The sequence below is a fragment of the Lissotriton helveticus genome, chromosome 12 (assembly GCF_964261635.1).
Source record: "Lissotriton helveticus chromosome 12, aLisHel1.1, whole genome shotgun sequence".
Classification (NCBI taxonomy): domain Eukaryota; kingdom Metazoa; phylum Chordata; class Amphibia; order Caudata; family Salamandridae; genus Lissotriton; species Lissotriton helveticus.
The window spans coordinates 342443511-342455573 of record NC_136073.1 but is presented as its reverse complement, the minus strand read 5'-3'; positions in this window follow the sequence as shown (position 1 = coordinate 342455573).

Sequence of the window (12063 nt, the reverse complement as noted above, 5' to 3'; positions counted from 1 at the left end):
CGCTTCTCCCGGAAGATATTCCGCTTTGAGGGAAATCTTGTGCTCCAGACAAAACATCCAAAGCTTCTTGGCCAGGTTTGTTAAGTCCGCAGATTTCATGCCGCCCAGATGGTTGATATAAGCTACAACTGACATATTGCCCATCTTCAGAACTACGGATCTTCCCTGAAGGGCATAGAGCCCAGCGGTCAATTCTCGGAAGTTTATGTGGTGAAGAGATTCCTCTCGAAACCACAGACCACCAGTGTTTAGATTGAGTAAACACGCTCCCCAGCCATGAAGGCTCACATCTGATTCCATAACAAACTCTGGTTTTGGGCTAAAGATTGCTTTGCCATTCCACGCTTCTAGATTATTTAGCCACCAATTAAATTCTAAGCGGGCTTCTCGATCCAAACAAATCCGGTCTCCGTACCATAGTCCGCATCTCAGGGCTCTTGCTTTGATTCTCTGAAGGGCCCGATATTTGAGGGGTCTAGGATGGAAGACAATAAAAGGTCTAGGAGTTTGGCAAGTTCCCTTAGGGATAGGTCTTGATGTTTCAAAACATATCTTATTTCCTTTTTTATTTTTTACATTTTCTTTGAGTGGAGGAGAAGACAACGTATTGTGTCTACCGTGAATCCCAAAAACTCCATGGACATTGTGGGAGTCAAAGATGATGTTTCTTTGTGTATGATGAAACCCGGATTTTCCAGGAGATTCATAGTGAAATTCAGATCTTGAAACAGTTGATGAGGATCTTGAGACATAATAAAGATGACGTTGAGGTAATGAGTAGACAAATTTCTCTTGATCTTAGATAAGATACAACAGCCCTCATAACTTTGGTGAAGCACCAAGGGGCGGATGAGAGACCAAAGAGGAGTGCTTGAAATTGGTATAAGTGATTTTTCCAAAGGAACTGAAGGAAGGGTTGATGAACCTTGGCCATGGGGATAGTAAAGTAGGCATCTTTCAGGTCTAGTTTGACTAACCAATCTTTTTATAGTAGTAAATCCCTGAGAAGATGTATGCCCTCCATCTTGAAATGCCTGTAAATCAGAAACTCGTTTAGGTCTCGCAAGTTGATGACGGGTCTCCAACCTTTCTCCTTTTTTCTACTAAAAAGAGATTGCTTATGAACCCCAATTGATCGATTGGGACCTCTGAAATCACACCCTTTTGAATCATGGAGGATATCTCCTTCTCTATAATCTTTTGTTGGTCCAGAGTCATGTGATTTTCCCTTGGAAAAGAAGTCTGAATGGGTGTATGTGTGAAGTCTATCATAAATCCCTTCCCCGTGTTTAAAACCCAAGAGTCTTGAGTAATTAATTTCCAATTCATTAAAAAATGTTTGAGTCTTCCGCCCACCTTTAGGGGGGAAGAAGGAGAAGGAAGAACACTCACCTGAGGGTGTGTTGGAATTGCTTATTCCGAGTGATCTATAACCTCTGCTTCTGACTTGGCCTCTACCTCTTTGTGGGTAGAAAGGTGGGGTTTTAAACTGCTGTTGGTATCCCCTGCCATAGCCATGGCCTCTCGAATAGGGCCTCTGGTTGTAGCAGCAGGAAGATTGGCCCCGTCTTCCAGCCTGTCCAAAAAGGATGTTGTTAAAAACTTTGCGCATATTTTGTTGCGCTTTATCAAGTGCGGTAAATGTGGAAACGTATTTCCCAAGAGATTTTATCAGATCTTCTCCAAAAAGCAGACCTTTAGGATTCATGGAGGGTTCTTTGTCGGCTAAATCCCCTAATTTGGGGTTTATCCTCGTAAGGACAATTCTGCGTCTCTCAGAATTAATGCTAGCATTAGCATTTCCCAGGAGGATAATGGCCCTCTGGCTCTATCCTCTAACCATTTTGGTATCTAGATGAGTACCGTTGATGTGGGATTCCTCGACCGAGTCCAGGATCCTAGCTAGAGGAACCAGAACATCCAGGAGACGATCCTGGCATCCTTTAAAAGACTTCTCCACTCCTTTTCATGGGTCACGGCCAAGTTTAAATAAAAATTGGATAAGTTCTGGGTCCAGATTGGGCGTATAACATACTTTGTCTTCTAAGGAAGGCCTCGAGCACTCAGCTCTAAGAACATTTTGTATTCCTCTGTCTAAAAGGTTTCTGAGCCACTTCTTAATAAACTTGGATACACGTTCTTGTGGTACCCAGTCCGAGCTTCTGGGATGTTTCAAGTTTCGGGAGAGAGCATTTCTTCCCCCAGTGGGTTAAGGATTGCACTCTTACAGGAGGAAGGGAGATCTACCATAAATTCATCAAAACCTTATTCATTCTCACTAAGATCAAGGACGTATTTGTCCATAAATTCAGAGAAATTAATTGACTCGTCATCCTCCATAATGTAAGGAGCTTTATTAAATTTTGTGCCGACAAGGTGCTAAGACCTCCATTGCTTGTCGAGGTGCCAAGACCTCCCGAATGATTGCTCTCCACGTGTTTACTCTTCTTTAGTTTCTTGCCCCTTGAACTTCCAATAAACTGAGAGTGGGGATGAGTGACGTCCTCTAACAGGATTAGACGTTTAGATGCCATTATTTCAGACAAGCTTTCCAACATGCCGGACTTGACCTATATGTGGAGCATTGCCTTAAAGGACCCTTTGTACAGACGTGGGGTAGGGGCTGAGCCCCATCCGAATCTGATTCGGACATGATAAAGCAATTGATAATGTATAAATAACAGGGGTGGGAACCTGTTCCAAAAAACAAACAAGGGGGTAATATCAGGCAAGCAATATATGGCCTCCTGGTAATATCAGGCATGTTATGTATGGCCTCCAGCTAATAGACTCCTCAATAGGGGGAGGAAACAGTTTAACAGAGTCAACGCCCTCTAGCTAATAGACTCCTCGATAGGGGAAGGAAACAATTTAACAGGGTCAGTTAAACTGCAGTTCAGAAATGGGCTTATGACTCATATAGGTTGTTAAAATAATACTATTCCCCCTTTGTTTTGGTACTTGCTGTTAAAGAGTATAAATAAGCTCTAATGCAGTCACCTCCGGGCGAAAAAACGGTATGAGAACAAAAGCGAGCGCAGAGCGCTTAGTTTCCAAGGTAACAACCTCCCTCCCGGCCTCGAGCCTGATCGTGTACGCGATCAGCTGGAGGCCGGAGGGAAGAGGAAAGGCCCCGGGCAACGGGAGGACGCTGCGCTCCCGTTGCTAAGGTGCCTTCCTCGCTTCTCGGTACAGAGCTCGCTGAAGTGAGACGGAGGGCCAGCAAGGGAATGGAAAACAGCCCCGAATTCAGTTCACAAGCGGTTGAGACAAGAAGCGTTCGAAGAGTGCACAGGGGGGAAGGGTGATCCGAGCATTAACAAGTAAAGCTCGAAATTTGGCACATAAACGCAAAATGTGAAAAGCGGGCTAATCGAGCACATAAACGCTTAAGGGAATCAAAAGGGGGGACGCAAATGAATAAATAGCCAGTGCAATGAGTATGAAAGCCTCAACACACGAAGAGACATCCAATCAGGGAAAGGCGGAAAGGGAGAAAATCTCCGTAAATTGAAGCTTGGTAGGGAGGAGGGTGTGGAACGGGTGGAGTAAAAGCCACGTTACAGGCACACCCTGAAAAGAACAAGCATTTGCAATGCAATAGGTCTCGCAACATTAAAGTTTGAGTTACTGGCATTGCAAATGACAATGCTTTGCATTAATTCTTTTTCTTTAATTTGCAATTGGTATATACACATTGTTTGTGAATGGTTAGCTGTTGCTTATGCTAAGCAAAGTTGACAGTAATATAGAGTGCTAGTCTTGCTTGTTATAAACATGCTGATTTAAAGCACTCTGATACCTGCGGGTAAAGTTTGCCCCATATAAAAGTGAAAACTAATAAATAAATTAAAAAAACCTACCTATACCACGTCCACCAGACCATAAATAACGTGCAAAAAGAAAAGACCATTCACCATCTCCTTCTAGGAATGGGGCTGCCAGGCCATAGACAATAAAATCCATTAACACCCAGGCACAAACGCAATTAACTATAATTGTTTTATTCAAAACGGACATGGCCTCCAGAGATATAGCAAACCAACTATCTACATATCAATCAGTACCCAAACACAAAACCATATACTGAATGTTTCACCTCCAACCATTGCCACAACCACCAATCAAGCCACAATGTCAGCCATCTCCAACTAAGGGCGCAGCCGATAGCAAAGACACATTATTATTTAAGACAAAGTCTAGACAGTATGCGGTTTTAAAACGTGGTTTTATCAACGAGTATAGTCACATGAATAACAAGAGATACCAGGCAGGTGTGCTACTTAAGGGGGATGAGGGCCGCCTTTTAAAAATCGATCATTCTCATCCCTGTGTCCAGCTCGTGTTTTGACTAAAATTGGATGGCAGCTGATTAATCATGATAGTGTGTCGCTCTTTTTTTACTTGTAGCCCAAGTGGAAGAGGATGCCAAGTGGCTGCCATGATCGGAATCCCTCGCTTCCCCCAGACGGTACAATAACTCTTGTTACATCTGTTGGATGATACAAATTCAATGTAACATACAACCCAGGTTGGCGTGGGTGTTCTCATCGATAAGTGGCATTTACACACTTGAACGAGTCCCCCGATCGCTTTGCCATTGTACTGCACATCACACTGCCCCCACATTACTCAGCTCAAGCTGCTGAATTAGTGGCACTAATAGCCGCTCTAAACTGTGGGGCAGATGACCGCATCACAGTCTACTCAGACTCTGCCTATGTCACAACAACGACACACTCAAGTATCCTGCGCTGGAAAAGGCGCGGTTTCCTCAAATCAGATGGAACACCCGTGTGCCACAAAGATTTGTTGGAAGACTTGATTGAAGCACTCACACTTCCAACTGAGGTAGCCGTTGTTAAATGCGCAGCACACACGAATGGACAGGACTTTGTTTCGAGAGGTAACGCCATGGCAGATTGGGCAGCTAAAGCTGCGGTCAGGGGCCCCTTACCCGTACCTACACCATATCACCCCATCTTACTTGCACAGGCTATTGCTCCATCAAAACAGACAGAACAAACAAGAACACTGGCGGAGCAGGTACAAAGGAGTGACGATGGTGTATCTCCAGATCAGCACCCAGGCACAAATAATGACAATTCTGACACACATGGTTTCTGCCCTATTGATGACACACAACAATACGATCACATTGCCCAACTACATCTTAGAGAAGTACAAGAAAGTGCACCACAACAAGAGAAAGAGCTATGGAAGAAGAGGTGAGTACAGCAGGACACTGCTGATTTTATCTATAGACAGACCATGTCAGGAAAACCTGTCATGCCACAAGCCTTACTGCAGGTGGCACTGGATCAACTTCACCTTCCCGCACATGTCCCCCGAGATAACATGTCCACCACATTGCAAGCAGACTGGTTCATTCCCAATGCGTATGAACTAATACAGCTCTTTGTTAATGAATGCCTCATCTGCCAACAGTATTCACCAAACCCAACTCTCAAAACAGTGGCCTCCACTATTCCCAAACCTTCTGGCCCATTCAAAGAACTCCACCTTGACTATGTCGATATGATTGATCGATGCCAAAATTACCGATATCTCATCGTGGTAGTATGCCCCTTCTCGCGATGGATCGAAGCTGGACCATGCGTCCACTGTGATGCAAAAGCAGCAGCCACATTCCTACTGCGTGAGGTCATCTCACGCTTTGGAATTCCGGCCGCCATAAGAACGGACAACGGGAGCCATTTTTCAAACGCCATCTTCTCCTCTCTCACCACAATGCTAGGCATCAGACACAAGCTGACATCCGCTTACCACCCCCAAAGCAATGGCATTTGTGAGCGCCTCAATGGCCTGCTCAAAAACAAAATAAGCAAAATTAGCGCCACCATTGGCAAAAAGTGGCTCTACTGTCTCCCACTGGCCCTCTTCTCATTAAGAAATTCCCCAAGTTCGGATCACCACCTCACGCCCCACCAACTTGTCACCGGACGATCCATAAATGTAGCGGTCCCTCCCAGCAGGCCCAAAACAGATACTGAGTCATCCTTTGATTGTTAAGGCTGAGCTTTATGACTTCTTGTGCACACTAACCCGCGCTGCGCAGTTCCTCTCTGTCCAGGTATCCAGAAGGAAGGAGAAGGGCCCCATCGATCCTGAGCTCCCACCTATCCGTCCTTGTACTCTGATCTTTATCCGGAGGCACGTCAGGAAGTGGAAAGACCCCAAATTCGACGGCCCCTTTTCAGTGACTGATTCATCTCCAACTGCCGTCCGGATAGCTGAACGCAAAGCATGGATACATCGGCGAGACGTTCGGCTCGCTCCTGTGCCTCCGCAGCAATAGACAATGAACTAAGAGAGGAAAGAGACATGCCCATGGTCCCCCTGAATGAGGACAGCGGTTTCCCATCCACTGCCGAAGAAGAAGAAGAAGAAGAAGAAGAAGAAGAAGGCACACCCGTGCCGGTCCAGGAATACAGCAGCCACAATGTAAAGTTATGTACTCTTGTCACATTTATGTTTTGTATCATTGTTGGAGTGGCACTAATAACTTTTAATTGGTGCATCTATTTTCTTGCTGTAAAGAGCTTTAATGACATAGGTAACAGAAATGCCCTAGCATCCACTGTTTCAGCATCTGTACCAACAGTCACACTTAAACAACAGATAGCAACACAACACACACTAGGTCCTGAGCTCCCAGGAAATAATACTGCCAGCAGCGCACCCACCAGTGTGCATCCCGAGTACTCACTCGTCACCCCAGGGGACAGAAATAGGTCATGGGATAGGTCTGCCAATATCACAGGAAGACAGCAAGTGTCCCGCCAACGCCTTTCCCGTCACCATAGAACACGCCGATTTGCTATTGCCCCGTACAGAACAAAATCCCTTGTCCCCCGCAAGAATGCTAATAACCAGAAGGCAGGGCACAAAACATTCAATCATCTTGTGAAGATACAAGAGGGCCTAGGACCCATACTAGGCCTACAACTATCAGTAAGAGATCATTCAGTCCACTCTTCCTTAGTAGACAATTCCTGGTATAGGGACATGACAGCAGTAGGGAAATCAAGAACAAACGAGTCCTGTTATGTATGTTCCTACATCCCCCACGCAGTAGGGGCTGACAAAGTACTATTTCTTAAAGTGGTCCCCCACACATCACCATGGGCGTTCTGCACTTGTATCTTTGCCGCTTAGAGGGACAGATCCAGATAAATACGGTGAAATTAGACGTTGAAAATGTCAATACAACAGTGTGGGACTATACACCCATCATATACAAAATTGTCACTGGGACAGCCGCCCTGACAAAAGAAATAAAAAGATTCTATCAAATGAAACACCTAAACGCACCTTATTATGAGACACTATTCAGGAGACAAGGGTTTACTACAGTGACGGTACCCCCAGCCGAGTGCGACCCATCTATACCACACGATGAAAGCTCCTGCCCGTGCAACAATAGAACTGTGCTGTACATACGAGCACAGATCTATGTCTTCAACTTCGATATGCAGTTTGGCACCTCCGCATTAATGGACTACTACTGGGCTTGTGGAGAACGCCTCTATCTCCACCTACCTCCTTAGTGGCTCGGACTGTGCTCTTTGGTGACTTTGCATGAAATACATCTGGTGGTGCCGGCATCAAATGCCTCTCACATACTGACACACCCCATGTCAGGCGACGTGACATTCCTCCACCGCCACCGGCGAACAGCGGAGTACTTTGCAGGCGAAGCTCTTGGTAAAGTTCCAGAAGAATTCCGCCTCTTCAACAAGGCCCAACTTTTCTTTGGAGGAGCAGTCCCAATGTTCCAAACTCAGGCTAATGCTCGTTGGCTGGAAGTGACGCGCTATGAGGTCATGAAAGCCATCAACAGCACCAGAGACGGACTAAATGCCATTAGGGAAGAGCTGCGCCCATTGAGACTAATGGTTCTGGAACATCGCTACTTCCTGGACATGCTGACCGCCAAAGACGGTGGTTTGTGTCACCAAATGGGGAAGTCTTGCTGCACGTTCATACCAGGAAATGACGAGGACAACGGATCAATCGCCAGAGCCATTGAGGAATTGACCAACTTAGGGAAAGAAATGGTCGATGAAGGAGGTGCCCCTGCGGACATTATTCCAACAGACTGGTTCAATTTTGACTGGATGCTTTCATGGCTCACAGGAATTCTGAAACTAATGATACCGATTGTTGGGATACTCATAATACTGTGTTGCGCTTTTCAGATTGGGAGCCATTGCATTAAAAGATTAGGTTCCAAGGCAGTTGGGATGAATTATGCTAGCACAGGGATATACCAGATAGCGAAGTATGAAGACATGGATAGAATTCCCGGGGATGGGACGGGAGTACAATTACAAATGGGCGAGATAACAACACCTGGCACCCACTGTGACATACCCACAGCTCCCCCTCTGCCCCCAGGCAGAGACACCCAGAGCAGGAGCCCTACAGCCGCCCAGTATGAGCGTCTGCTTAATGACAGAGATGCGGAATATGTCAAAATACTTCTTAGGTCAGACGGAGAAATAACAAAAAAGAAAGAGCAGGTCCAAGGTACATTCAAGTGTTATGTTAATGACATGCCCTGGATACCCCCACTAGCTGTAGGGTCGCCAAGATACTCAGTAAAGAGTGTGTTCATAAATGAACAAGACGGGGTGATGATGAAGGGTTAAAATCACGCTCTACCATCTGATCACCAGAAAGAGCATCTCTTAGCTGTCTTGATAGCGAAATATCACCCATGGGCCTGCCACTGAGACCCTGAAATATGCTTAAAAACCCTCAATTTTTGCTAGGCATGATCAACATACCAAATCCCGCTAACTCCCTGAATCCTGGGGTTATAGGCCCAAGGCTGAGGCCCAGAAGGCATGTCTTGGCCTAGCAAAATGCAATAGGCCACAGTAAGGTTACTAATACATTTCTCTGCTGCACTGAAAATAACATGGCAAAGTGGCTTAAGGTGAAGTAGTAATTTTCCACAAAGGCCAACACCCACTCAACTCATGCACAGACTGGTGTCCGTTGGTACAGCTTCCTGAAAATATTGCTTAACTAATATTTTGAAACATAGCTTGCACGAAGTAAAAAAACAGCAACCTCTCGCAATATTAAATGTACGTGACCAAAATGTTCTTTTTTCAGAAAATGTACAAGTTGTTCTGTTTCAAAATGTACGTAACAAAATGTCCCTTGAAGAGGTCCTTCCGGTGTCCTAGGACACATGTGGTTAAACTGCCTGCACTGAATGGGCGTAGGCCAGTGCGTCACCATAGAACCTTGGTTCCTCAATTTCAGGTATATCAGACCCAACTGTCAAATTCTAAGGCAGAACTTTCCTGCGGATGCCTGGCATTGAGCGTGGTTTGTTCTCCGGCTAGCCGAAATCTCTGACTTGGGACCCCGGCGCCTCTCACAGGTTGTTGATCTCCCAGGGCAGAGACCCCTTCTGCTCCTTTATATCTTTGATATAACCTTCTGGCTATCTCTCTCTTCTAGTCATTATGGGACTGGTCTCATTTCTAGAGATGACCAGACACTGAATTTAATAGCAAAATGTTCTATTCTGAGCTAATTCTACTTGTGCCTTCCTAGCCTTGATCCCATAAGTCAGGGTCCTGGTAGAAATGTTTAACCTAATGAGTATAGATCTGTCTTAAATATTTTGCCTGAATGCACTAGAGGTCTACATCAATGTGCTCAGTAGCATAGGATCTTTGATCATCTGTGCTCGTGTTCATTTGTATACATTTTATTCCAGTCTTGCCTTGCAATATTTTGAGCATTTGTCATCTAGCATTTACTCCAGACAGAGTGAAGTCTGGATCCTTGGTAGGAGCTTGCCTTAGAGCCTGAACTGATATGCATTTATTTTTCTGCTTTTGAACTGAAAATAAAAGTGCCACTCCCAACTTGAAATTCTGGTAACTTACACCTTTATTCCTTTTCTCTCAGTGGAATGATGTGTTGGAGATTTGAGTCCACACCCGAGGTGGTGACCACTGACTGAAAGGGTCAAGATTTACCCTTTCTCAGCCCTCGTGCCTATTTCTTCAGGGTTTTTACTGACACTTCTGCACTACGGCAGTAAGTCTTAAGAACTAACTGTACAGTCAATGGCCGAGGTGCTTGGATTTATATTTCTCGCCAGGAAATGTGCCTAAAACTGGCTGCAGATTACTCCCGAGTAGGCTAATGATGTTTTATGACCTCAGTGACACCAAATTTGCATATTATGTGGCACTTGGCATTCCGGACATTTTTCCACGCACTTGCAGCATGTGTAGGTTACATAGTGCAATGTAAGTTATATACCCACATTTTTCCTTTTGTGATTTGCAGCAACTGGGCGAATATTCACCAAAAGTGAAAGAATAACCAGAACTCAGATGTGTTATTTAAACACTGTAATCGTAACCATGACAAATGCAACCACTCCTTAATCAAGGATAAGAAAGATAGAACCAATCAAATGCAGATTGAAAACCGCCTTTCGCCCAGAGAGGGAGTGAAATCTCCGGTCAACAGCTGAGATGAACATTGGCTAATTAACAATATGATCGACCAACTCCGGCTCCGCCCACCCCCCAAATGTACCTCAGGAAAGTATTTCAAGTCGACAGTGAAACGACCACCTTGGCTCATTGCTCAAAATATGCTCTTGAAGCGTATGCACCGAATTAAAATTAATTCGATGAGAGCCAAAGTGCATTGAGAAAGAAACCATGATGCATACATGCCAACATTTTAGAGGAGGCAAGTGGAAGACTTACGGCAGCCGGCAATCCAGGCGCGGCCTGCGCAGATGAAATTGGTGCTGCTTCCGAGGAGGTTTGCTCACCTTCAATGCCTTCTGCGAGCGAACGTGGAGGGTAGCCGATACCTACACCGGGTCTCCGAGGAGGGGATCTCTGCTGCTCCTTCCTCCTCTCCACCGGCCTCCTCCTCCCCCGGGGGGCCTCACCGCACACGCACGAGTGTAAACGAAACCAAAACTTACAAGGCGCGCGTCGCGTCGTAAGCTGTCTACAGTGCAAGCTCACGCGTGCGACCAAACCCCAAGGCGTGCGTCGACGGGCGCGACCCAATCCCAAGGCGCGTGTCGGAATCCGACTCTGCCATGCTTCTCAATCTGCGCGTGGCCATATCTTGTCTCCACTCGTTGTCGGCTGAGCCGACAGCTATAGTCTCGCGGCGAGAGTCTTTCGCCAGGGCGAGACCTAAAAAAGGGTTAGGTTAAAGCAGTTCTAGTAAGCTTAAAGTAAGAGATGTAAAGTTAACTTATCTGCTTGGAGCCGCATTTAAAAGAGGCAGATTATTGCTGTCTCATGGGCTTTATGTGTTGCCTTTATTCTGTTTTAGAACTTTATCTATTGTGGTGTACGCGGCTGCTTGGGTCTGCATTAAAGGATAATGCATAATGTAGCCTCCAGTCTTGTGATTAAGGGCCATATGGATGAAGAAGCCGATTTGCGATTCTGAATCTGCGATTTTCACAGAATCGCAGATTCAGAATCGCAAATCGGAATGTATCAACACAATCGCAAATATTTAGCGATTCGCCCAAAATCACTAAATATTTGCGATAAATTCAATAGCGATTCCTTAATGTTGAAATTTCTCAAAATTGCGATTTCACATCAGAAAAAATCGCACAATTGCGATTTCACATCGGAAAAAATCGCAAAATTGCGATTTTCTAGAATCATCCAATCGCAATCCTGATGCAGTTTGATGACATCACCATCCAGGAAGTGACTGATTACCCATTCTGCAACAGCATTGATTGTGAGAGAGTGTGAGAGTGAGGATTGCTACTGAGGAGCCATGGCTGAGAGTGGGAACAAGGATTTGCCTGCAACCCAGCAGGAGCAGCAAGAAGGAGAAACATCTAGGAAGAGAAAGATGAAGTTCTCAGAAGCAGAACTTGAGACACTCCTCACTGAGATGGTGCCAAACCATGATTTGTTATTTGGGAGAAGCTCACACAAGGTGCCTGAAGCAAGGAAAATACACATCTGGGAATGCATACAGGCGAAAGCCAATGCCCTTGGAGTAACA